This window comes from Mesoplodon densirostris, chromosome 9 (assembly GCF_025265405.1).
Source record: "Mesoplodon densirostris isolate mMesDen1 chromosome 9, mMesDen1 primary haplotype, whole genome shotgun sequence".
NCBI classification, from domain to species: Eukaryota; Metazoa; Chordata; class Mammalia; order Artiodactyla; family Ziphiidae; genus Mesoplodon; species Mesoplodon densirostris.
In genome coordinates, this window is record NC_082669.1 from 36,707,107 (window position 1) to 36,734,399 (window position 27,293).

General features: G+C 39.0%; 1 long non-coding RNA gene across 1 annotated transcript in view; it reads right to left on the reverse strand.

Annotated features, from left to right (window-relative positions):
* Positions 1-27,293, reverse strand: part of LOC132495703 (uncharacterized) — a 74,328-nt gene that overhangs the window by 42,559 nt on the left and 4,476 nt on the right. Inside the window, exon 2 of the long non-coding RNA XR_009533330.1 lies at positions 4,933-4,997. This is a non-coding gene — a long non-coding RNA (uncharacterized LOC132495703). The remainder of the gene's footprint in view (positions 1-4,932; positions 4,998-27,293) is intronic.

The following is a 27,293-nucleotide window of genomic DNA, read 5'->3' on the forward strand; positions in this document are numbered from 1 at the left end:
AACGTGTATTATATGGTTCAATACCATATTTATGTTGCAAATAACAATGTACTTCTAGGAAAGGAATAGCATCTTTCTCATTAAGTCTTGTTAATTTGAACTGAATTGGTTTTCATTATTTTTTGTATTTAATGTGTGAATTTACTTTGAGATTATGAATGTGCAAGATCTATACGCATAAAGAGCTTAAATCTAGTTTTATGGTTGTATTTATGTAATAATATTTGTCATCACTGAGGGTCCATGGAAACTGGTTTCTCTGAAGGAGATCTGTTTTATATTACCGGGGTATGAGAAACACTTTACAAAGCATTAGTACCTGAGTGATGATCTGGTCTCCTTGAGTTTCCTCTAAATCAGAATACAGACAACTTGGAGTCTGAGCTAACACAGCTTTCCAGAGAAAATTACATGACTCTGGGGGGAGGCCAAAAAGGCTCAGCAAGCAGGCCCTGGTCCAGTTGCTGCCATAATGAGCTTTCTTGATCCTAGTATAACAAAAGTGATCTGTGACAATTTGGTACCACTAAATGATTGCTACTCAACGTGGGAAGTTTAACTTTCTCAACGTTAACAAAATTAGAAGTAGATCTATTCTTGTAGCCATTCCACATGGACTTCTTTCTCTCATGTTAAAGTTTAAAAGTTTCATTTAACTCATTTCTGGCAGTAAACCTAAGAGTATTCTCCCATATGAGTTGGAATGTGATCCTTTCAAAAATCCAAATACTACTATAATCATCAATGAGTTAATCCATCAAATACTCTGATTTTCACTTAGATTATGGGCAACTGAAACCTAAACAATTTAATTAGGGTCATAAAATATCACTGAATAACAGAGTAACACAGCCAAGATAATTATTTTGGCAATCTAAAAACAGGACAGATTATGATGCTGAAGAGACTGGGTGGTTATCTACATCACGGCAACTAAAACAGTTGTACATTGAGTCAGATGTCTCCACAGAGAAAGGCTGGAATAAAAGGAAATTACCTAGGTTTCTCTTATCAATGTGGAATCAGGAATTTAGCAAAACTCAGAGGAAGTTGCATAAATTAAATAAATAAACATCAATTTCCTATTTTCACACCTAATTTTGTGAGAGAAAACCCACCCCCAAACCTAAATAGCAACTGGCAGAGATCCTTGCTCAGAATCATACATTTAATATCAATGGGAACAATAAACTTGAGGATCTGTGGACTAGACAAAAGCTATTTCATGCAAACTGGTACCTAAACTCTTTTCCTAAAATAAATAAATAAAATTACATTGAAATAAAAATAAAGCAACAAAACTTTTCAAAGTACACGTTAGGAAATCCTTTCTTTTATCTAAATTCCCCATGTGTGATCGTAATATCCCTCTGTTTCCTGTTGATATGTTCACCCCAAAATGGAAAAAAGTCAGAGATGGTGAAAGTACATGGGTACTGGTATGGCATTAATACTTACACACTTGACTAATCAGAGTTACATAGACAAGAAATCTGAAGAAAATGTGCTCACAAGCATGGCAGCGGTTGGAGAAAAGATGACTAGGGTAGAGCAGCTAGCTACTCCTTCAGCTCCCCACAAGGTGGCATTACCTTGGTAAATGCCTCACAAGGCTTAGCTGTCAGTCTTGAAAGCTCAAAACCCTGATTTGTCTCAAAACTACAATGATGCACCACTTCACACTGGTCAGAATGGCCATCATTAAAAAGTCTACAAATAATAAATGCTGGAGAGGGTGTGGAGAAAAGGGAACCCTCCTTCACTGTTGGTTGGAATGTAAGTTGGTGCAGTCACTATGGAAAACAGTATGGAGATTCCTCAAAAAACTAAAAATAGAATTACCATATAATCCAGCAATCCCACTCCTAGGAATATATCCAGACAAAACTATAACTCAAAAAGATACATGCACCCCTATATTCATAGCAGAACTAATCACAATAGCCAACACATGGAAACAATCTAAATGTCCATTGACAGATGAATGGATAAAGAAGACGTGGTAGGGACTTCCCTGGTGACGCAGTGGTTAAGAATCCGCCTACCAATGCAGGGCACACAGTTCGATCCCTGGTCCGGGAAGATGCCACATGCCACAAAGCAACTAAGCCCACACGCCACAACTACTGAGCCTGCGCTCTAGAGCCCATGAGCCACAACTACTGAGCCAGCATGCCACAACTATTGAAGCCCACACACCTAGAGCCCATGCTCTGCAACAAGAGAAGCCACCGCCATGAGGAGCTCGTGCACTGCAAGGAAGAGGAGCCCCCGCTCACCACAACTAGAAAAAGCCTGCGTGCAGCAACAAAGACCCAATGCAGCCAATAAATTAATTAATTAAAAAAAGAAGACGTGGTACGTATATACAATGGAATAACACTCATCCATAAAAAAAGAATGAAATAATGCTATTTGCAGCAACATGGATGGACCTAGAGATTATCATATGAAGTAAGTCAGAAAGAGAAAGACAAGTACCATATGATATCACTTTTCTTTTTTTTTTTCTTTTTTCTTTTTTTTTTTTTTTTTTTTTGCGGTGCACGGGCCTCTCACCGTTGTGGCCTCTCCCGTTGTGGAGCACAGGCTCCGGACGTGCAAGCTCAGCAGCCATGGCTCACGGGCCCAGCCGCTCCACAGCATGTGGGATCTTCCCGTACCGGGGCATGAACCCGTGTCCCCTGCATCGGCAGGCGGACTCTCAACCACTGTGCCACCAGGGAAGCCCTGATATCACTTTTATGTGGAATCTAAAATACGACACAAATGAACCTATCTGTGAAACAGAAACAGACTCACAGACATAGAGAACAGACTTGTCCTTGCCAAGGGGGAGGGGGATTGGGGAGGGATGGAGTGGGAGGTTGGGGTTAGCAGATGCAGTAACTTCAAACTATTATATACAGAATGGATAAACAACAAGGTCCTACTAACACAGGGAACTACATTCAATATCCTGAGATAAACCATAATGGAAAAGAATATAGAAAAGAATGTATATATATATGTATAACTGAATCACTTTGCTTTACAGCAGAAATTAACAGAACATTGTAAATCAACTATACTTCAATTAAAAAAAAAAACCTGATTTGTCAGTACACCATGCAGCATCTCATTAATCCAGCTCGTAAAGACTGACACATAAACTCAATTTCAAGTATATTAATTTGCAAAGGAAAGGTTTACTGCTCCTGGGTGCTATGGCCTACACATTCTTTACCTATAGGAACAATACATGGGAAGCTAAATTATAATCAAAACATTTCTTGGTGACCATAACCTTGGAATGAATGGTGTCAGTTCTATGCTATCTCTGGGCCAAAGCATCCTGTCCCTACGCACAATCTTTGCTTCTTTTCTGAAATTTCAGGGCTGGCCAAGCCCCCACACCATCTGACTGTCATGTTCTTTCTTTAGCTACTAAATATAGTCAATCAAGTTACAGTTCAATGTTACCTGCTGGTCAACCATTCTTCCTTTTTAGAGAAGATTCTTCTATTCTGTCCTATGATCTTTTAAAAATTTTAATTCTCAACAAACAATCTAAAGTCTTATGAGAAGGAAGGGAGCTCACCTTCCCTGCTAAGTATTCACAACACATAGAAACCCTGAATTTCAAAAATTCCTCCTTCTTTAGCCTTCCCTCAGATGTCTCTGAACTGTCATCTGGGCCAAAGACTATTTTAAGCAGAAGAGAATTTGTGAGAAAAAGGGGGATGATCGAGAAGGGTTAGTACCTGGATATGGAATAAAAATTAGCCATAGTTTGTTCCCAGATGAATATATCAGAAGCTCAAAAACATATACAAGATGAAAGTAAGGATAAGAAAACCAAAAAGAGTGAGAAACTAGAAAAGTGAACAGAAGTCCCAATTCATGCATAGTGAAACCTAGAACATGGAGTCGGCGAGAAAACAGTGCAGGCAGGAACCAAGAGTCAGAGTAGGACTAGGGCTGACCCACTGTACATTCCAGGGGGTGCCTTTCGCATCACCATCTACGTGAATGGTACCTGCTACAGCTTTGCTGTGTGCATGCTCAATATTTACAGAAGCCCTGGACATCAGATCAGCAGGAATTAAGGAACTGAAAGGGAAGGGCAAAACAGGCAGGACAGGTGTGAGACGATTTAAAATTCTTCTATCTCTCTGTCCTAGTTAGGGAGCTTTTCTATAGTTCTGCCAAGGTAAGAAACACATTCTTTAAGTAAGATTGGTCTATGACAGCAAATTGAAGCCAGCTACATAACCTACTGAAGTGAGGAGGGGTAGGTGGGGAAGATGGCCAATCCCAAGAAATGCTGTTTACAGCTAGCATTTTATTCCATGTCTCACACTGGATGATGTTTCCAAACATATATTCTGATCCAGCCCAATGCACCATTGAAAAAATGCTTCAGTGACTAAGAAATACTTCAGAAATGAGTAGAATGTATTCCCCTGGTGGGAATTTACAATTCTCAATAATTTATAATGACTCATACATAAAAGCCTAACATAGTTTATTTGGATATGAAATATCTTTCTTTTGTAACACTGACATTCTGTGGATCATGCTTTAGGGACAGGCGATTACTGTCATGTGCGATAACTGCTTAATTCTCCCTCGGGACTTATAGTACATTTACGTTTAGAAATACTGTACTCCTAACCAAACAAGATGAGAGAAAAAGAGATCGGGGGAAGTGTATCCATTGGGAAATGGTCTGGACTGCTAGAACTGAGGCTCAATTATAATAGCTAAAACCCATTAGGATCTCAATCTCTTTCTCTCTCTTCTCTCTGTCTCTGTGTTTCACTGTCTCTGTCTCTCTGTCTCTCTGTCTCTCTCTCTCTCTCACACACACACACACACACACACACACAAATTCTGGAGGAACACAGTTGGGGAATGCTATGTGGTCCTACAAAGTTATAAGGAACTTACCTTCCATCTTTTAATTCTGCCCTCCTTATGTCATGGCTTCCACACTCAAAGTTACATGGTTGTTCCTAGGAAGAAGGAGCAAGACAAGGCATAAAAGGCTCTCTGCTGAGCTGAGTCAGCCCACCACTTTTTTTTTTTTTTTTTAGTTGGGTTAAATTTTACATACAGTGAAATATACAAATACACAAATATACAAATCTTACAATTCAATGGATGTACTGTATAACCAACTTCCCCTTAAGAGAAAATATTTTCATAATGGTAGCAAATTACTTTGTGTATCTTCCACTCAACTCCAGTCTCATAGGGAGCCACTATTCTGGTCCACTTTACCACAGTTTAGTTTTGTCTGCTCTTGAACTTCATATAAATGGATTCATCCAGGGTGTTCTTGTCTGTGTCTGGATTCTTTCACTCAACAAAATGATTTTGAGATTTATCCATGTGATAGAATTTATCATTTGTTCATTTATTTTTTGAATTTTTGCTAAGCAATATTCCATTGTATGAATATACCACAATTTTCATGCACTCTCCTGTTGGTAGACATCTGTGCTGTTTCCACCTTTGAGCTTTTATGAATAAAGCTCCATGACTACTCTTATACAAGTCTCTTTGTGCTGACATTATAAATTTCTGTCCACTGAGAGGCCTGGGAACAGCAATGTTCCAAGAGTAATGACTACACTTGGTGCCCAGTTCTTGACTTCTAAATACTGCCCTCCACTAAAAGAGAACCAGAGCTTTTTGGAGAAATGGCTAATTCATAAAGTGGGGCAAGGGAAGTACAAAATGAGCCTGGAAAAGAGGTTTGTTTGTTTGCTTGCTTACCGACTTTATAATTTTTATAAATAACAACTTTAAATTTATTTTCTAATCCATAAAAACCCATGCATCAAAGAAAGAAAGGAAGAGAAGGAAGGGAGGGAGGGAGGAAGAAAGAAGGAAAGGGAGAGAGAAAGAAAGAAGGAAAGGGAGAGAGAAAGAAAGAGGGAGGGAGGGACTTCCCTGGTGGTCCAGTGGGTAAGACTCTGCACTCCCACTGCAGGGGGCCCAGTTTCGATCCCTGGTCAGGGAACTAGATCCCCCATTATGCCACAACTAAGAGCTCGCATGCCGCAACTAAGAAGTCTGCACGCCGCAACAAATATCCCACGTGCCTGCAACTAAGACCAGGAGCAGCCTAAATAAATAAATAAATATTTAAAAAAGAAAAAGGAGGAGGGAGGGAGGAAGAAGGAAAGAAACAGTGGAGAAAACTGGCAGGCACCACCTTCATCAAGTGATAAAAGTGAACATTATAAAAAATAAGTGTGGTAGGTAGAATAACGTACCCCTACATAAAACTCCACATCCTAACCCCCAGACCTGTGAATATGTTACCTTAAATAGAAAACAGAACTTTGCAGATGTGGTTAAAGTTAAGGACCTTGAGGTGGGAAGAGTATGCTGGATTATCCAGGTAAATCCAATGTAATCAAAGGATCCTTAAAAGTGGAAAAGGGGGTCAGGAGAAGGAGTCGGAGAAGAAGATATGATGAAAGCAGAATTCAGAGTGATGTGATTATTGTTTTTAAAGATGAAAGGGAGGGACTTCTCGGGTGGCACAGTGGTTAAGAATCAGCCTGCCAATGCAGGGGACATGGGTTCGAGCCCTGGTCCGGGAAGATCCCACATGCCGTGGGGCAACTAAGTCCGTGCGCCACAACTACTGATCCTGCGCTCTAGAGCCCACGTCACAACTACTGAGCCCACGTGCCACAACTACTGAAGCCTGCATGCCTAGAGCTGGTGCTCCACAACAAGAGAAGCCATGCAATGAGAAGTCCGCGCACCGCAACGAAGAGTAGCCCCTGCTCGCCGCAACTAGAGAAAGCCCGCGTGCAGCAACGAAGCCCCAATGCAGCCAAAAATAAATAAATATTTTTTTTAAAAGATGGAAAGGAGCCACTAGCTGAGGAATGCAGGCAGCCTCTCGAAGCTAAAAAAGAAAGCAAACAGATTTTCCCCAAAGTCTCCTGAAGGAATTCAGCCGTGCTGATACCTCCATTTTAGCCCAGTGAACCCATTTCAGCCTTCTGATCTCCAAAAATGTAAAATAAATTTTTGTGGTTTTAACTCAATAAATTTGTGCTAATTTGTTACAGCAGCAACGAATACAATGAAATAAATCAAAGTTTTATTTTGATAGGATAGGATTCAATGACAGGAACCTGGCATTATTTCTGTGATATTTCTGAGAAAGGCACAGAACCTAAATTTAGTGGTGAGGACATATTAGACAAACACAAATGGTGGGACATTTTATAAAACTGGTCTGTCTGATTGCTGTGGTTAGGACTTCCAATACTATGTTGAACAGAAGTGGTGAGAGTGGGCATCCTCGCCCTGGTCCAGATTTTAGCACGAAGGCTTTCAGCTTTTCACTGTTGAGTATCACGTTAGCTGTGGGTTTGTCATAAATCGCTTTTATCATGTTGAGATATGTTCCCTCTATACCAACTTGTGTAAGGGTTTTTATCATGAATGAATGTTGAATTTTATCAAATGCTTTTTCTGCGTCTATTGAGATGATCATGTGGTTTTTGTCCTTTCTCTTGTTGATGTGGTGTACCACATTGATTGATTTGCATATGTTGAACCACCCTTGTGACCCTGGAATGAATCTAACTTGGTTGCAGTGTATGACCTTTTTTATGTGTTGTTGAATTCGGTTTGCTAATATTTTGTTGAGAATTTGTACATCTATATTCATCAAAGATACTGACTTGTAATTTTCTTTTTTGGTAGTGTCTTTGTCTGGTTTTGGTATCAGGGTGATGGTGGCTTCATAGAATGTCTTTGGGAGTGTTCCTTCCTCTTCAATCTTCTGGAAGAGTTTTAGAAGGATCAGTGCAAGTTCTTCTTTGTGTGTTAGGTAGAATTCCCCAGTGAAGCCATCTGGTCCTGAACTTTTGTTTGTAGGGAGTTTTTTTTATTATTATTACAGATTCTACTTCATTTCCAGTGATTGGTATGTTCAAGTTATGTATTTCTTCTTGATTCAGTTTTGTTGGTATGTATGTTTCTAGAAAGTTGTCCATTTCCTTTACTTGTCAAATTTGTTGGCATATAATTGTTCACAGTATTCTTTTATGTTTTTTTGTACTTCTGTTGTATCTGTTGTGATTTATCCTCTTTCATTTCTTATTTTGTTTATTTGGGTCTTCTCCCTTTTCTTCTTGGTGAGCCTGGTCAGAGGTTTGTCAATTTTGTTTATCCTTTTACCAAAAGCTGATTCTTTGAACTAGAATTTGATTTATCTTCTGGAACCCTGCAGACAAAATCAAATCCTATAGGCTGATGTTATATATACTTTATGTAAGTCTTTTCTTCTCCATCTAATATTTCCAATTACTTGAGTTATTTTCTGATATCATGATTTCTTAGGTCATAATGTCCACCCCCTACTCTCCTGGTCACTCTCTTCTCAACATAGTGCACTTTTTCCACATACCCCTTAAAGGATGGGATTCTGAACTCTGGCAGGCACTCCCAAAGTCACCCAATCAGCATCCCATCATTTATATGTCAACTACAGTAGCTCTTGAACCTGGATACATATTAGAATCACCTGAGGAGTTTAAAAAACATACTGATGCCACCCCAGCACTTCCGTTTTAAAAGATCTTAAGTGACAATTGAGTACTGACACGCTTTAACAGCTGGTCAGGTGATTCAAATGTGCACAGGCCTATAAATTCCTTGGGAACAGATATACAATCCCTATTTGACATGCTTGGAGTCAGAAATGTTTCAGAATCAGATTTTCCCCCCAACCTTTTGAAAAGGTAAAATGATGCATAAATCATTAAGATGAAATACCCTTAGTGGGTCTGGATCTTTACCTTTCAGTCAAATACATAAATATTTTGGCAATGACATACATAAACATTCAAGTTGAGTGGAAACAAAAAAGACCATAAAAAGCCTCATGTTAGCTGAGACCTAGTTTTGCAACCAAATGAATTTTGGCACAAAATTTCAGAAGAAAACTGCAGTTTTGAAAACTTCCAAATTGTAGATAAGGGATTGTGGACCAGCCTTTAGTGGTATCTTTTCAGCATTTAGCCTGGTGCGCTGCCCAAACCTGTGAGCTTAACACATATTTGGTGGATGAATGAATGAATGAGGCAAATTTTCTATGTGTTAACTTTTAACTTTAGAGGTATTAGTATATTTCCTGAAGTCAATTCTCCTCCAACTAATAGTGCCTTTGGATCTTAAAACTTGAAATAAGCTAATCTGAAAGTCATTGAAGGAGACTAAGAATCAGTTTGTTCTGCAAGGCCGGAGGCATAACCCTCCCAAACTTCAGACAATATTACAAAGCTACAGTAATCAAAAGAGTGTGGTACTGGCACAAAAACAGACATATGGATCAATGGAACAGAATAGAGAGCCCAGAAATAAACTCACACACCTATAGCCAATTAATCTTCGACAAAGGAGGCAAGAACATACAATGGAGAAAAGACAGTCTCTTCAGCGAGTGGTGTTGGGAAAGTTGGACAGCTGCATGTAAATCAATGAAGTTACAACACTCCCTTACACTATACACACAAAAAAACCCTCAAAATGGCATAAAGACTTCAATATAAGATATAACACTATAAAACTCCTAGAAAAGAACATAGGCAAAACATTCTCTGACATAAATTGTACCAATGTTTTCTTTGATCAGTCTCTCTAGGCAACAGAAATAAAAGGAAAAATAAACAAATGGGACATAATCAAACTTATAAGATTTTGCACAGCAAAGAAAACCACAAACAAAATGAAAAGACAACCTATAGACTGGGAAAAAATATTTGCAAATGATGCAACTGACAAGGGCTTAATTTCCAAAATATACAATCAGCTCATACAACTCAACAACAAAAAAACCCAAACAACCCGATTGAAACATGGGCAGAAGACCCAAATAGACCTTTCTCCAAAGAAGAGACACAAATGGCCAACAGGCGCATGAAAAGATGCTCAACTACAATAAGGTATATACCACCTCACACTGGTCAGATGGCCATCACTAAGACCTCTACAAATAAATGCTGGAGAGGGTGTAGAGAAAAGGGACTTACACTGTTGGTGGGAATGTAATGTGGTACAGCCACTCTGGAAAACAGTATGGAGCTTCCTCAAAAAACTAAAAATAAAGTTGCCATATGATCCAGAAATCCCACTCCGGGGCATATACCCAGACAAAACTATAATTCGAAAGGATACATGCACGCTTATGTTCATAGCAGCACTATTTACAATAGCCAAGGCATGGAAACAACATAAATGTCCATCGACAGATGAATGGAGAAAGAAGATGCGATATACATATACAACAGAATATTACTCAGCCATTAAAAAAAGAACAAAATAATGCCATTTGCAGCAATATGCATGGACCTAGAGATTGTCATACTAAGTGAAATAAGTCAGACAAATATCATATGATATCACTTACGTGTGGAATATAAAGAAAAAAGGGTACAAATGAACTTATCTACAAAACATAAATAGAGTTACAGATGTAGAAAATAAATTTATGGTTACCAGGGGATAAAGGGGGGGAGGGACAAATTGGAAGTTTGGGATTGACATATACACACTACTATATATAAAATAGATAACTAATAAGGACCTACTGTATAGCACAGGGAACTCTACTCAATACTCTGTAATAGCCTATATGGGAAAACAATCTAAAAAAGAGTGGGTATATGTATATGTATAGATTCACTTTGCTGTACACCTGAAACTAACACAACATTGTAAATCAACTATACTCCAATAAAAATTTTTAAAAATTAGAAACAAAAAGCTGGTCTGTAATCTTCATAAATGTCAAGGTCTAAAAAGTGAAGGAAAAGACCAAAGAACTCTTCCATATTGATGAAGAGTAAAGAACAATGACAACTAAATGCAACCCATGGCTTGGACTGGATTCTTTTTCTGTAAAGGACATATTAAGACAGTAGGTGAAGTTTGAGGATTAGATAGTAATATATTTATTATGATTATGTAGGAAAATGTCACTGTAGGAAATACACACAGAAGTATTCATGGGTGATGGTGCATCATGTCAGCAACAGACTCTCAAATGGCTTAGGAAAAAAAGTTAATTATACTGTACATGCAACTTTCCTGTAAGTTTGAGATTAATTCTATTTCAAATAAAAACTAAAACTACAGAGAAAAACCTTTATCCATAGATTAAGTCTTCAGAAGTCTATGAATAAAGAAACTTCCTAGTATGAATTAACTTGCCCAAGAACAGGTAACTAGTCAATGACAGAAGATAACATGAAATGATAGATACAAGTTTCTGGCCTAGATTTATAAAGATTTTTCCCTGCTGGAGACAATTCTGTTTTGTTATTTTGGGTCATTTTAAATTGTCCAGTTCTTCATCTCAAAAATTTCAGATATTTCTGCCTTCAAAGTTGAGTTTAAATCCAGTTTCTGATTCTGTTCTCATTGTGTTGCTCAAAGCAGGCACATGGAGATCATTGATCTCTTTGGGTTAAGGTCGCCCTAAGCCAATTCTCCGGTGGTGGCAAGGTTGGGGGCGGGGTAGGGGAGGTAAGAGATAAGAAAGGGAGGGTATGGTTTTTCTTCTGTTTAATTCTGTCTCTGCTTCTCAGAGCATTCTTCCCACCTCCCATCTCTCCCCAAATGAAAACCCCAAATGAGAGATATGTACCAAAATGTTTTGAGAATGTACAGTATTGTGGGAGAAAGAGAGAACCATTATCTTTCCTTCTCCCCAACCTAAGAAAGTATAATGACATAGTCCATATATCATTCTATAATTTTTTCACATATTGTAAAAAAGTCATTTGCATTACGACTTTTTCATGTGAATATTTAAAGCACCAGTGTTTCCAGTGTTCTCTGAATACAGTCCGTGAGATAGCAGTTCTAATTTAATATCCTTCCATTTTTGTCAACAGCTCAGCTAAGTAATGACAACTCCAATAAGCAGCATATGCTCTTCATTCATCTTATCTCAAATAATTGTTTGAGCAAACAATTATTAGTCACTAATTTGCCATTTGTCAGAGATATGGTTTTTTTTTTTTTTTGGTCAGAGATATTTTTATTCATGTATTTAACTACCAAATCCCTAGTCTGGGGTTCAGATATATTGTAACATCTTATCTTATAAGTACCCTTTTGATTCATGAACCTAAATCTCCATCTTTTCCCCTCCCTCTTCCACAGTCTCCCACCTCTGCCGAGCACTTTACTAGCCCCTTCCACTGCATGCTATGGCATCTCTGTTCAACTGTAAAAGCTCTCTGCACCCTCAAACTCTTCCAGAAGTATTTTTTCAGCTATAATTACACAATCTACATCTGGCTTTTCCCTGATGATATCTTTAACCTTAAAATCTGTCATAGTGGGATAATTCTTATTTTCTCCAATTTATATGAAAAAAGAGTTAAGCATTTCCTTGGGCTTCCCTGGTGGCGCGGTGGTTAAGAATCCGCCTGCCAATGCAGGGGACACGGGTTCAAGCCCTGGTCTGGGAAGATCCCACATGCCGCTGAGCAACTAAGCCTGTGCGCCTCAACTACTGAGCCTGCACTCTAGAGCCCGTGCTCCACAACAAGCGAAGCCACCACAATGAGAAGCCTGTGCACCACATTGAAGAGTAGCCCCCACTCTCTACAACTAGAGAAAGCCCATGCGCAGCAACAAAGACCCAACACAGCCAATAATAAATAAATAAATAAAAATTTAAAAATAAAAAAATGTTTTAAGAAGTTGAAAATAAAAAAGAGTTAAGCATTTCCTTAACTCCCACCACCCTTTAGCTGTCCTCATGCAACTTCCATTTTTTGCCTTCCATACCTTATGCAACCTGCTCCCTCTACTGGTGCAGCCTGGCTTTCTAGGCTACACTGGCCTATGATTGACGAGGGTATGTCAAAGGGGCACAGAAGCCAACTCAAATCTGGAACAATTTGAGCAAAACAATAAAAATTAGTATCAGGTTATAACCCAAAGTATGTAAGTGCCCATGAGTTCATATTGATATAAAGACATCACTGAGTAAATTAATAAATGGAGAAGAAGAAATAAATCTCCCATGTAGAGCAATTCTAAATAATTGATGTAGATATTCCATCCTCAAGAACAGGGAGAATAACATCCCACTACTTAAGTGTGGGCTGAGAATAGTGACTTCCTTCCATAGAGTACACGTATGGGGGCAGAGGGTGCTGGCAGGAGGGTGACTTTACAATGGAGGAACCTGACAAAAACTACCTCAGCCAGGTGATCAAGATCCACATTAACAGTGGGAAGTCATGAGGATAGTATGTACCTCTGATATGTTGAAACTGTTACTTTAACTCGGTGGTCTTCCTTCCAAAAACTCATAAACCAAATCTAACTATGAGAAAAACATCAGACAAATTCCAACAGAGGTACATCCTACAGAATATCTGACCTGTACTCCTCAAAATTGTCAAGGTCATCAAAAACATGGAAAGTCTAGAAGCTTTCACAACCAAGAGGAGACATTACAACTACATGTAATATGGTATCCTGGGATCCTGGAACAGAAAAAGGGTATTAGTAAATGCTAAACAAATCTAAATAAAGCATGGATTTTAATTAATAATACTGTATCAGTATTGGTTCATTACTTGCAACAAATATACCATATTAATGTAAGACATTAATAACAAGGGATACTAAATGTATGGTATATGGGGATTCTGTACCATCTTCTCCATTTTTCTATAAATCTAAAACTCTTCTAAAAAGAGAGTTTTTTGGCTACATCTATGGTTGGTCTCTAAATCTGTACCCTTCCTTTCTCACTGTCTACCAATTAAAATTCCAAATTTCTTAGTTTAGTTTTCAAGGATCTATCAGATTATAAAATACTGTCCTCTCATCATTTGCAATTCTTCCTACCAAGAGGTGAAGTATTATCTATACATGTGGGCTTGGCCACTGACTTGCTAATATGAAACAACTAGAGGCTTAGAAAGTGAGCATTGAGGCTTGTCTTCTTTGCTGCTCTTGGAACATTGCTGCCATTTGGACAATCTGAAGCCAGACGCCTGAAGTGACAACATGGAGGAGAACTAAGCCACACCAGCCATCAACCTATCAACTAGACATGTGAATGAGGCTACCCAATCCCAGTTAATCTTCTGACTTCAGCTGCAGGAGTAAGCCCAGGTGAAACTGATCAACTGCTGACAGCCCCAACTGCCAACCCATTAACAGTGAACTAATAACTGTTTTTGTAAGACACTAAAGTTGGTGTTCTGTTACACAACAAATTAGCCAAGGCTCACCGATATACTCCTCCATTACCTTACCTCACTGAAGTCACATTTCCAACCTTGTTTTCCAGAATTCCCCTATGCTCCACTCAAATTGCAGGGTTTTTATTCTCTAGAAATGCTTTACACTTTTCTGAATATTACCTCATGAAATATTACCTCCCTCCACCTAAAGTACCTTTACTCTCACATCTCTATTTAAGGAAATGTCACTCATCTTCCCTTTCTACACGAAGTTTAATATATAAATATTACGAGGGGAGGAAATTTGGTTCATCAGAGTTCTTCTTAGAAAGTGTCTAAGAAATGCCTTGGTGTGAAGGGTAAGAGCTTGAAGGCATTGTATGGATTAGCATATAGACTCAGCTACAGAAACAAAAACCCAAAATACAAATAGATCAAGAAGAAGATAGAAGGCTTCCCTGGTGGCGCAGTGGTTGAGAATCTGCCTGCCAATGCAGGGGACACGGGTTCAAGCCCTGGTCTGGGAAGATCCCACATGCCGCGGAGCAACTAGCCCCGTGAGCCACAAATACTGAGCCTGCGCGTCTGGAGCCTGTGCTCCGCAACGAGAGGCCGCGATAGTGAGAGGCCCGCGCACCGTGATGAGGAGTGGCCCCCACTTGCCGCAACTAGAGAAAGCCCTCACACAGAAACAAAGAGCCAACACAGCCATAAATAAATGAATAAATAAATATATAAAAAAAGAAGAAGATAGAAGTTTACCTCTCTCTCATGTAACAGGGCATAATCAGTCAAGGACGGGCATGGGAAAAGTCAGGTGTGCGGAACTCCATCATGTCAATCCGTCTTATCACTCCACTATTCCTATAGCCTTTATCTGTGTAGTTAAAAATGACTCATTACCACCACACCCACATTCCAGCCAGAAGGAAGAGGTGAAAGCAAAAAGGAGGGCAGGCTCATTCCTTTAGGGAAAATACCCTGATGTTGTAAACATCAGTGCTGCATACAACACTGCATACAAGAAACCCTAGCTGACATGTGAGTACCGCCACAGCTCCTTTTATTTTATGATTTATTTTTGAAATATAGAAACATTATTTATTTGGAGATTTGCCATGCATATTAAAATGCATGTTAGCATTTTTTCTTTTTCTCATTAAAGTATAATTGACTTACAATATTTATTAGTTGCAGGTGTATAACATAGTGATTCAATATTTTTATACCTTATGAAATGCTCACCACTATAGGTCCAGTTACCATCTGTCACCATGCAAAGTTATTACAATATCACTGACCACATTTCCTGTTACATTACATCCCCATGACTTATTTATAACTGGAATTTTGTAACTCTTAATCCCCTTTACCTATGTCACCCATCCTCCCAGCCCCCCCACACCACCACTAGTTTATTCTTTGTATCGATGAGTCTCTTTCTATCTTGTTATGTTTGTTTTTTAGATTCCGCATATAAGAGAGGTCATAAGGTATTTGTCTTTCTCTGTCTGACTTATTTCATTTAGCATAATACACTCTAGGTCCATTCATGTTGTCACAAATGTCAAGATTTCATTCTCTTTTATGGTTGAGTAATATTTTATATATATATATAATATATAATATACAATATACATACATCTTCTTTATCCATTCATCCACCAGTGGACACTTAGGTTGCTTCCATATCTTGGCTATTGTAAATAATGCTGCAGTGAACATTGAGTGCATACATCTTTTCAAATTAGTGTTTTTTTTTTTTTTTTTTTTTTTTGCAGTACGCAGGCCTCTCACTGCTGTGGCCTCTCCCATTGTGGAGCACAGGCTCCGGACGCGCAGGCTCAGCGGCCATGGCTCACGGGCCCAGCCGCTCCGCGGCATGTGGGATCTTCCCAGACCGGGGCACGAAGCCACGTCCCCTGCATCGGCAGGCGGACTCTCAACCACTGCACCACCAGGGAGGCCCAAAATTAGTGTTTTCATTTTCATTGGATCAGTACCCAGAAATGGAATTACTGGATCATATGGTAGTTCTATTTTTAATTTTTTGAGAAACCTCCATACTGTTTTTCCATAGTGGCTGTACCAATTTACACTCACACCAACAGTGTACAAGGCTTCCCTTTTCTCCACATTCTCACCAACACTTGTTTTTTCTTGTCTCTTTGAGAATAGCCATTCTGATAGGTGTGAGGTGATATGTCATTGTGGTTTTGATTTGCATTTCCCTGATGATTAGTGATGTTGACCATCTTTTCATGTGCCTGTTGGCCATCTGTATGTCTTCTTTGGAAAAGTGTCTATTCAGGTCCTCTGTTCATTTTTAAAACAGATTGATTGTTTGTTTGCTTATATTGAGCTGTATGCATTCTTTAAATATTTTGGATAGTGACCCCTTATCAGACAGACCATTTGCAAATATCTTCTTCCATCTGGTAGGCTGCCATTTCATTTTGTTAGTGGTTACCTTCACTGTGCAAAAGCTTTGTAGTTTGACATAGTCCCATTTGTTTATTTTTGCTTTTGTTGCCCTTGCCTGAGGGGACAGATCCAAAAAAATATTGCTAAGACCAATGTCAAAGAGCAACCTGCCTATGTTTTCTTCTAGGAGTTTTATGGTTTCAGGTCTTACATCTAAGTCTTTAATCAATTTTGAGTTTATTTTTGTATATGGTATAAGAAAATGGTCTAGTTTCATTCTTTTGCATGTAGCTGTCAAGCTTTTCCAACGCCAGTTATTAAAGACACTCTTTTCCCCATTGTATATTCTTGCCTCCTTTGTCATGGATTAGTTGACCATGTAAGCATGGGTTTATTTCTGGGCTCTCTATTCTGTCATTGACCTATGGGTCTGTTTTTGTGCCAGTACCATACTGTTTTGAATATTATAGCTTTGCAGAATAGTTCGAAATCAGGGAAGAAGTAAAACTGTCATTATTTGCAGATTACATGATACTATATATAGAAAACCCTAAAGACTCCAACAAAAAACTGTTAGAACTAATAAATGAATTCAGTAAAGTTGCAGGATACAAAATACACAGAAATTGGTTGCATTTCTATACACTAAGAACAGACTATCACATATATACACCATTACATATAAATAGATAATCAGGGACTTCCCTGGTGGTCCAGTGGTAAAGAATCCGCCTTACAATGCAGGGGACGTGGTTTGATTCCTGGTCAGGGAACTAAGATCCCATATGCCACAGGGCAACTAAGCCCACGTGCCACAAACTACAGAGCCCACGTGCCCTGGAGCCTGCGTGCCACAACTACAGAGCCCACGTGCCCTGGAGCCTGCATGCCACAACTAGAGAAGAGAAAACCCACACGCCAAAATTAGAGAAGAGAAAAACCTGCACGCACAACTAGAGAGAAGCCCACGCACCACAATGAAGAGCCTGCGCTCCACAATGAAAGATCCCACGTGCCGCAGCTAAGACCTGATGCAGCCAAAAATAAATAAAATAAATAATAAATAAATCTTTTAAAAAATAAAATAAAACAAAATAGATAACCAACAAGGACCTATTGTATAGCATAGGGAACTCTACTCAATATTCTGTAATAACCTGTATGGGAAAAGAATCTGAAAAAGAATAGATATATGTATAACTGAATCACTGTGCTGTACACCTGAAACTAATACAACATGGGAAATCAACTATACTCCAATATAAAATAAGTTACATTAAAAAAAAAAGTGACCAAGCCTGGCCAGATTAACCCTAAGCCCTACAGTAAAATCTATCAGTCAATAATCTCTCCCTCTGCTTCCTCCCCATAGCTTCTAAACATAGGTTTTCATTGTCTCGCTATCATGAGACAGAGAGCCAAGGAAGGCCAGGTATTTTAAGAACACCTCCAGTGTGAAAGAGAAAAAAGAAACAAGAAGAAGGAACTTAAAAAGAAAAAAAAAAAGACCTACCAAAAAGAGAAATTAAGAAAATCCATTTACAATTGCATCAAAAAGAATAAAATATCTAGGAATAAATTTATACTCTGAAAACTATAAGGCAACTGACAAAATTAAAGATGACACAAATACAGTATGTCCCTTACATATGAATGAGTTCTGTTCCAAGAGCGCATTTGTTCATAAGTCCAACAAAGTGAGCCTAATAATACAATTGGCTATACAGTACTGTACTGTAATAGGGTTATAATACTTTTCACACAAATAATACATAAAAAACAAACACAAAAAATAAAACATTTTTAATCTTATAGTACAGTACCTTGAAAAGCACGGTAGTACAGTACAACAGCTGGCATACAGGGGCTGGCATCGAGTGAACAGGCAAGAAGTTACTGACTGGAGGAGGAAGAGGAGGTGGGAGATGGTAGAGCTGAAGGATTGTCATTAATAGGAGATGGAGGGCAAGCTGCAACTTCACTCACACCTGACGTTGATGGCACAGGTTCTGGTTCCTTGCTGGAGTCAATTCTATCTACCCTCTTGAAAAAACAATCCAGTGATGTCTGGTAGTAGCTATTTTTTCTCATCGTAGATGACACAGTAGTACTGGATTGCATTCTGAATGGCTGTTGCAACCTTTATGTACTATTCTATGTTCGAGTCCTGTGCCTCAAAAATTAACAGTGCCTCCTCAAATAGAACTAACTTACATGATTGGACATGCGAACGCATGTTCGAATCTTTGAAAGTTCGCATCTTGAAGGCTTGTATATAGGGGACTTATTGTAAATGGAAAAATATACTGTGCTCATGGATTTGAACAATTAATATCGTTAAAACTTCCATACTATGAAAATCAATGTACAGATTTAATGCAATTCCTATCAAAATACTCATGGCATGTTTCACAGAACTAGGACAAATAATCCTAAAATTTGTATGGAACCACAAAAGACCCTGAATAGCCAATGCAATCTTGAGAAAGAAGAACAAAGCTGCAGGTACCACAGCTCCTTTTATTTTTTTATTTCTTTTTTTTTTGCGGTACGCGGGCGTCTCACTGTTGTGGCCTCTCCCGTTGCGGAGCACAGGCTCCGGACGCGCAGGCTCAGTGGCCATGGCTCACGGGCCCATCCGCTCCGCGGCACGTGGGATCCTCCCGGACCGGGGCACGAACACGTGTCCCCTGCATCGGCAGGCGGACTCTCAACCACTGCGCCACCAGGGAAGCCCCCACAGCTCCTTTTAAAGTCCACAACTTTTAAACAAACAAGGGTTCTAGGGGCAGGATTAAGCATGGTTGAAAAAACATGGTTTCTTTTAAAAAAATCAGTGTAGATTTCCTAATTGTGCTACTTACAGCAACTTTGAAGTTAGCAATTTGAGAGAGCTTTTAATTAGGCTTAACATAGTGTTAGTTTTGGCTACTGGAAATAGACACGAAATATGAATCACTTTCTTAACAGAAATGTAGGCTAAATGTAACCATCACAGATTTTTTTTAATTTTTATTTAATTTTTTTTTGCGGTATGTGGGCCTCTCACTGCCGCGGCCTCTCCCACTGCGGAGCACAGGCTCCGGACACACAGGCCCAGCGGCCATGGCTCACAGGCCCAGCCGCTCTGCGGCACGTGGGATCCTCCCGGATGGGGCATGAACCCGTGTCCCCTGCATCGGACTCTGCAGGCAGACTCTCAACCACTGCGCCACCAGGGAAGCCCCCATCACAGATTTTAAGAACTTCACCTAAATTTCTTCTCAGCCACATTTTCTGTACTGACACCGAGACATCAGTAAAGGAAACAGGATGAACTAGCCAATTTCCTTCCTTCCAAAACAGTCCAAATAGACTATAGCTTATAATGTCAGTGGAAATGACACAGCAGATGGACAACTGCACTTCTGACAGATTGCAACATGCCTGATTACAAAATAATTCGTTGCTGAATAGGCCTCATCACCAGTAGAAGCTCTCATGGAGAAAGTTTCTTTAGAATCAAATAAACATAAAGCAAGAGTCATCAGGATGCCCTATGTGAGCCTCCATGTGTCATTTTTCCAGATGTTAACCAGGTACAAGAAGGCCCTCTTAGAAGAAATTCCTTGTGGAACAAGTTACGCCTGCCCTTCTGATGTAAGCTGTGGGAGAAGAGACGTTAGAAATGTCTGGTCAACCAGGAAATGCAGCACATGACTGCCTCTTTGAGCTACTGGCGGAACTTCCATTTCCTGCCCAGATATTCAGGTAACCTCTATGTTACTAATTACTGACATGTAGAATTCAGGTAATTTCTATGACTATTTCATATTATTAGTAACGTAATAAATATGGGAATATCTATTGCATCAACATTTCTTTTCTGCACCACCATGGCTTAAAAGTGCTTGCATCAGTTATATTTTAAAATATGTTGAAAGTAATATGTAACAAGAATTTTCAGCTTCTAACCTCTAAGATTTTCAAAATCCTAATCTTTTTAATCCTTCATCTCCTGTGAGAGGGCTCAATACCTCTGAACTGTGCCCTATTACCACTTCTGTGCCCCCTTGCCACTGTCTTATCTCGCTATCATTGGAAACGACTCAGGTGGATACTCCACTTCCAGCCTTTTGAAACCCAGAAGCATCTCTGTAGTCTTTGGAATGCACTCTGCTGAGTTACTTGTCTACTAAAAATACTGGTAATTTCCAGGTACATGTTTCCTTCAGTCTCCATTCCCTATGGTACAATTTTGTAAACTGGAATTCCAGTCCTGGGTATACATTCCATACCTCCCAAATTTCAAAATCTATTCACAAATAAATAGACAAAAAGACAATGAACTATGACATGTACACATACTTGTGCAAACTTTTATTATGTAAAATCAAACACCACTTAATATAAATGCTATATATTAATTATTCCTTTAGTATAATCATATCTTTGAGCTATTCCTCAAAGGAAGGAGTTGCTGTTCCTTCCTGCACTTTCTTATACCTGTTATCCTTCCCCCACCATAAACGCAGCTTTGATAGTTTTCCATGCTCTGATTCAGAGGAAGAACATATATACAGGCTAGAACCAAGAAGTCAATTAAATTTCTGAATGGATTTTTATAAATTTATGTGAGACCATATTGAAATCCAGAACTTTTCATCTTTAAGAGCCAGGAACTATAAAGGAAAAAACAAGGATTTTTGAGGATTCTAAAACCTTTCATTTAAAAAGTAAGAGAAGGGTCTAGACCACCTAGATCAGAGTTTATATCATAAACCAGAGCATGGGGAAAATGTTAATGATATAAGAGCAGTTTTTCCAACCAAAAGGAAATTTAAATGTTTATAAGCTAACAAGTGTTAATAGGTACCTGAGAAGGACCCCCCTACTTCCTTCTTGGAGTCAAAATACTAGGTTAGAGGAAGAAAAAGAAATAGAAACCCCAGCTAAGTCTGCGGCGATGCCAAAGAAGAAGGGAATACTTTCTGGCTTTTCAAGGTTTCATCCAAAAGACTCCATGTTCTGGTTAGCTAATGCTGAAAAAAAATTACTCTAAAACATAGTGGCTTCAAACAACAGTAATCATTTTATTATTACTCATAGTTTCTATGGATCAGAATTTTAGGAAAGGCTGGGATAGGCAGTTCCACCTTGCAGGTGTCTCATGCCTTTGCAGTCAGATAATGGTGGGCACTGTAACAATGGATGGAGGGTGCCCACAAATTCCTTCAAAAGGTGGACCCCAATTCCTATCCCCTTGAGTGTGGGTTTACCATAATGACTCACTTCTAATAAATGGATTAAAATATAAGTGACAATGTGTAACCTCTGAAACTAGGCCATTAAAGGCACTGCAGCATCCTTACTCTTGGATCACTTGCTCTTGGGGAAGCCAGTTGCCCTGTGCTTGAGGACACTCAAGCAGCTCTATGGAAAGGCCCACATAGTGGGAACTGAAGCCCCCAGCCAACAGCCAAGGATGAAGCCTCTTGCCAACAGCCATATGAGTAAGCCATCTGGGAACTAGATCTTCTAGTCTCAGTCAAGCCTTCAGATGACCGAAGCCCCAGCTGACATCTTGATAGCAAGTTCATGAGAGTCCCTAAGAAAATCACCTGGCTAAGCCCTCTTGAATTCCTGACCCATATAAACTGTGAGATACTAAATGCTTGCTGTTTTAAGCCACTACATTTTGGGGTAATTTGTTAGGCAGCAATAGATAACTAATTTGGGAGGGGAGGCTGGAGCAGCTAGGGGATCTCCAATCATCCTTCTTTTTTATGTTTTTAGTGCCTCTCCACATGGTTTTTCTGAATGGGCTGGTTTGGGCTTCCTCACAGTATGGCAGTTGGACTGCTTATATGATGGCTGCTTACTTGTTGGCTGCCAGGTCTTTTATAACCTATCTTCAGAAGTCATATAGCACCACTTCCTACATACTTTATTGGTTAAAAATGGCCACAAAACCTGTCCAGTTTCAAGGGGAGAAGTCATACACCTCCACCTCTTGATGGGAGGACTATCAAATTGTATTATATGAAGAGCACATTGGATGGGAAATACTGTGCAGCCATGTTTAGAAAATGCAATTTTCCACATTGTAAGCCTTCCACATGTAAGCCAAGTACCACATCCAACAAGGCATGTGAATAACAGATTAACAGTTATAAATTTAGGAGTCATCAGTGTATAGAGAGCAATTGTAGCCACTGGAGTGGATGATATCGCTTAGAAAGAGGATAGTGTGAGGAAGAGACGTAGGCCTAGGAGGTCACCATGAAGAACTCTGAAATTTAAACGCCAGGCCAGCTAAGAATCATTTAGAGAGGTAGAAGGAATGCCAGAGTATTGTTATCTCAAAGCCAAGAAAAAAAGAGTATTCCAAGAAGAATGACATAGTCATTTAAGGAGCAAATGCTGCTGAAAATTAAGGTAAATGATAATAGAATATTTTCATGGATTTAACAATGTGGAAGTCGTTAATGATCTTCAGAGGCATGTTGGAGGCAGAAACCAGGCTATAATGGTTGAAAACACAGAAGGAATGAGCATAGCCCTGCGAGGGAGATGAGATCAAAAAACACAAAAGAAGGGATTAGCTTTGAATAAGAGAAGGAACATCTCTAGGATTGGAGGAAAGGAGTTTAGGATGAACTCAGATGAGCACATAAGCGGGGGGGGGGGGGGGGGGGGGGGGGGCAGCAGGCTGCTGAGGAAGTTAATGCTTAAAAGTCTCTGTAAAGGTCATTTGTTGAGAGAGTAGAACGAATAGCTATTAGAGTCTGAGGAGGTCCCTGAAGGCCTGTTGCTGAGGAAATGACAGACTGATTCATTGCAAACCTATAGTGTATAATCTATGACTTTAAAAAAAGTTACTTGGGGTTGAATTTCACCTTTTGTTTGCTTAAACAACAATAAAAAGTAGTGAACTCAACCATTTTGATTCCTATTTTAAATTTAATAAAAATAAAATATCTGATAATATCAGATTTTCCTACCAAATGAATATGGAAATGGTAGGAAAACACTGGTCACTTACTGCATCCTACCATTAGGTATAAGCCACCTATCCTAGGAATATCTAACTTCTAAATCCTTCACTCAATTTATTACTTTATAAAAGTGTAGTTGTGATGACGAGAGAGGTCGGAAAGGCCCAAAAGCAGAGGGTTTCAGGTTTATTTTCATTTTTACCCATTGCAAGAGACAGACTGCTTATACTATACCTACTACGACCTTTTCAAATAACACAGTTATTTATAACATTATATATGAGGCACTGTTGTATCACATATTTCCCTGCAATTGGTCTACAATGGTAAAGCAGCATGGGTTCCTCTGAGACTCCTGTGAAAATTTATTACAGGCTCAAGATCAAGAGTGTGCTCAACAGAGAATGATTCCACAGCAGATGGCTCTTTGGAAAAGGAAAAGAGAGAAAAGACTGCAGTATCATGTGAAAATGGGCTCTTGTTCAACAAAAATGAGCTTATCCAATTATAATGGAAATAGAGAAAGGAGTAACAAAGGCTGTAATAGCCTTATGTCTTGCTACACCGGGTTGAATCATCACAGACTAAAATTCAGCATAAATGTAACCTGGTAAGAAACATAAAAGACACAGGAAGAAAACATTAGTGATACTCTCACTGCTGAAGTTACATATCTTTTTTTACCCTAGGTTTGCTAATATAAATATAATACTACTGCAGTGGCTACAATTATATGATTATATATAATAATAATATTCACAAGTCTGAAAGATGGCCCATAGAAACTCTGCTTTCCTAATCCTGTTACTCCCAATTTCATTCAATTAACAATTATATATTACATGTCTTCACCAGGTCTGTCCACTTAAGGTGCAGTTGTTATAACAAAGGTATTATGCTCTGGAATTTAATTTACTATGGTTATATTTAATGTAAGATAGATATTCTTTATGAAACAGAAACAGACTCATAGACATAAGAGAACAGACTAATGGTTGCCAAGGCGGATGAGGGTGGGGAAGGGAAGGATTGGGAGTTTGGGGTTAGCAGATGCAAACTATTATATATAGGAGGGATAAACAACAACGTCCTCCTGTATAGCACAGGGAACTATATTCAACATCCTGTGATAAACCGTAACGGAAAAGGATATGAAAAAGAATGTATATATAACAATCACTTTGCTGTACAGCAGAAATTAACACAACATTGTAAATCAACTATACTTCAATTAAATAAATTTTTTAAATATATATATATAATGTAGATATTCTTAAACTAGGTAGGTATCATAAGACTAGGTTGATATTTCAGGTAATTTGGGGGGAGGAATAGCTTGCTTGAAAAACAGTGTTTCCTACTGAGTTTAGATTTTACCTCTAACAATTTCAGGTCAAGAAAAACCTTTACCTTGCATGTGTCTGTATGTATCTGTTGCATGTATATTAAGGGTATGCAATGCATCCTTAAGTAAGAGGCCATATCACTTTCTCTAGTGCTTAAAACACTTTGCCCAGAAACATGAAAACAGGCCAATTTCCAAGAAACAGTTTCAGAGAAACAAAAAATGTAAAACAATGGAACTTATAATATCCCTTTCCATACCTTTCACCAATAGACTACCACTATGAAACGCAGTTTAAAATAAGTTTAAAAGATATCTAGAAAGACTACTTGCTAGCTATTATGTTTTCAATATAAATCTTAATATATTAAAGAATTTTTTATATCCCAATTCTCTTCACTGAAATAAAATTGTTGCCCTAAGAAATCCTACTCAACAAATAAGGCAACAATTCTCTTTTCCTGCTTTTCATTATTTCTTGTTATGATGGATAAAGACAAATAATAATATCTGACATTTTTGAGCACCTACTATTTGCCAGATATGTTTCAAAGTGCTTTGACTAAGCAAGACCAAGAAATTGGTCCATCTTTCCTAATATTTGCAGTTTAGATCAATCTGATGATACTAAGTGATTTGATTCATACTTTGTCTTAATCCGTCATTAATTTGTTAATTATGAGCAAGTTTCATGGGCAGTTGCAAAAATTTAGTAAATTGCAAGAGTTAACTAAGAGTTTTATACAAAGACACGTTGGAAAAAAACTACTATAATGTAAGCTCCTCCATCCCTTGTCTCTCTTGACCACTACCATATTCCCTATGCCTAGGACAGTGCTCAATACAAAGGATGTGCTCACGAAGGTCTGCTGAATGAAAGGAAGGAATGGGTGTATCACAAATGTGCAAACTCCTGGAAGCTATAAAGGTTACGCAGGTTCCATGTTTCTTTCTGTCACTGCATATTCTGGGCAAGTGAATTAGATATACATCGAATAAAAGAGAAGGGAATTAGGGCCTCCCTGGTGGCGCAGTGGTTGAGAGTCCGCCTGCCGATGCAGGGGATACGGGTTCGTGCCCCGGTCTGGGAGGATCCCATATGCCGCGGAGCAGCTGGGCCCGTGAGCCATGGCCGCTGAGCCTGCGCGTCCGGAGCCTGTGCTCCGCAACGGGAGAGGCCACGACAGTGAGAGGCCCGCGTACCGCAAAAAAAAAAAAAAAAAAAAAGAGAAGGGAATTAATCAATGACAAGTCATTAAATGCAAGAGGGCCTTTCACATTTGAATTTCAAAGCATAATCCCTTTGGTTTTACGATTGTTGAGGCTTGTCATTTGTCTACCACAGCTTATCACTAACAAATTAAAGGCACAGAACTCCCATCTACTGTTGTAGATACTGGTCTGGAAAAAAAAAAAAAAAAAAGTCTTGCTGAACAATAAGGACATCTGCTGGTTAAAATGTAACACTTCTATCCTTAAAATACTGCATCTAGATGGACAAGATTTGGGTGATAAAGTTTAGAATAAGGCCAAACTTGTGGCATCTTGTTAAAATAACCTCCTTCTACTAAAGTAGTAATAAAGGTAACATTTGTTTGTTTCATTCCAGAGTTGCCTGAGTAGTGACACAATCTGAAAAAAGACTGAGCTCTCCTGCCAAAATATAAAAATGGCTAGGTTTCTGATCTCCTGGTTTAAGACACAATTATCTTCGAACTCAACAAACATCTAAGTGTCTGCTAAGTTAAGGCAGTGTACCAGATGCTGGCAAACTGAAGCTATAGGACAAGGCAGAGGCAGCAGATGGTCCAGCCTTAGGGGAATGGGGTTAAACTCAGTTAACAACAGCAAGAGACTGAGCCTACTACTTACCAGCACTGTGCTCTCACCATTTTATAAACATTATAGACCAGATGCTTTCTACAAACACACTCTTTCCCACACTAGCTGAACAAATGCCTTCCCACCTCCCGCCCCCTGCTCTGGTCATTTGTCACCTTTCCAGTCCCTGCTCAAGTGTCTTCTCAGAAAACCCAGCTCTGAACTCCCTACATAAAGTTCACCTTCAGAGTTTAGAGCTTACCACATTGGCAATTACTGGTTGATTTACCAATATATGGTCCCTCTCCCTTCTAGGCCAGACTATAAAGGAAAAGATATTTGAATCTGGGTTCAAACATTCTCCCAATTTTAGTAAAGTAACTTAACTGTTTCTGTTTCATTTTGCCCACAAAATTTTCAAGGACAGAATGAAAACTTCCATCCTCACTTGCTGGGAAGATCTGAAGTCTTAGTTCTCCATTCTCCTAA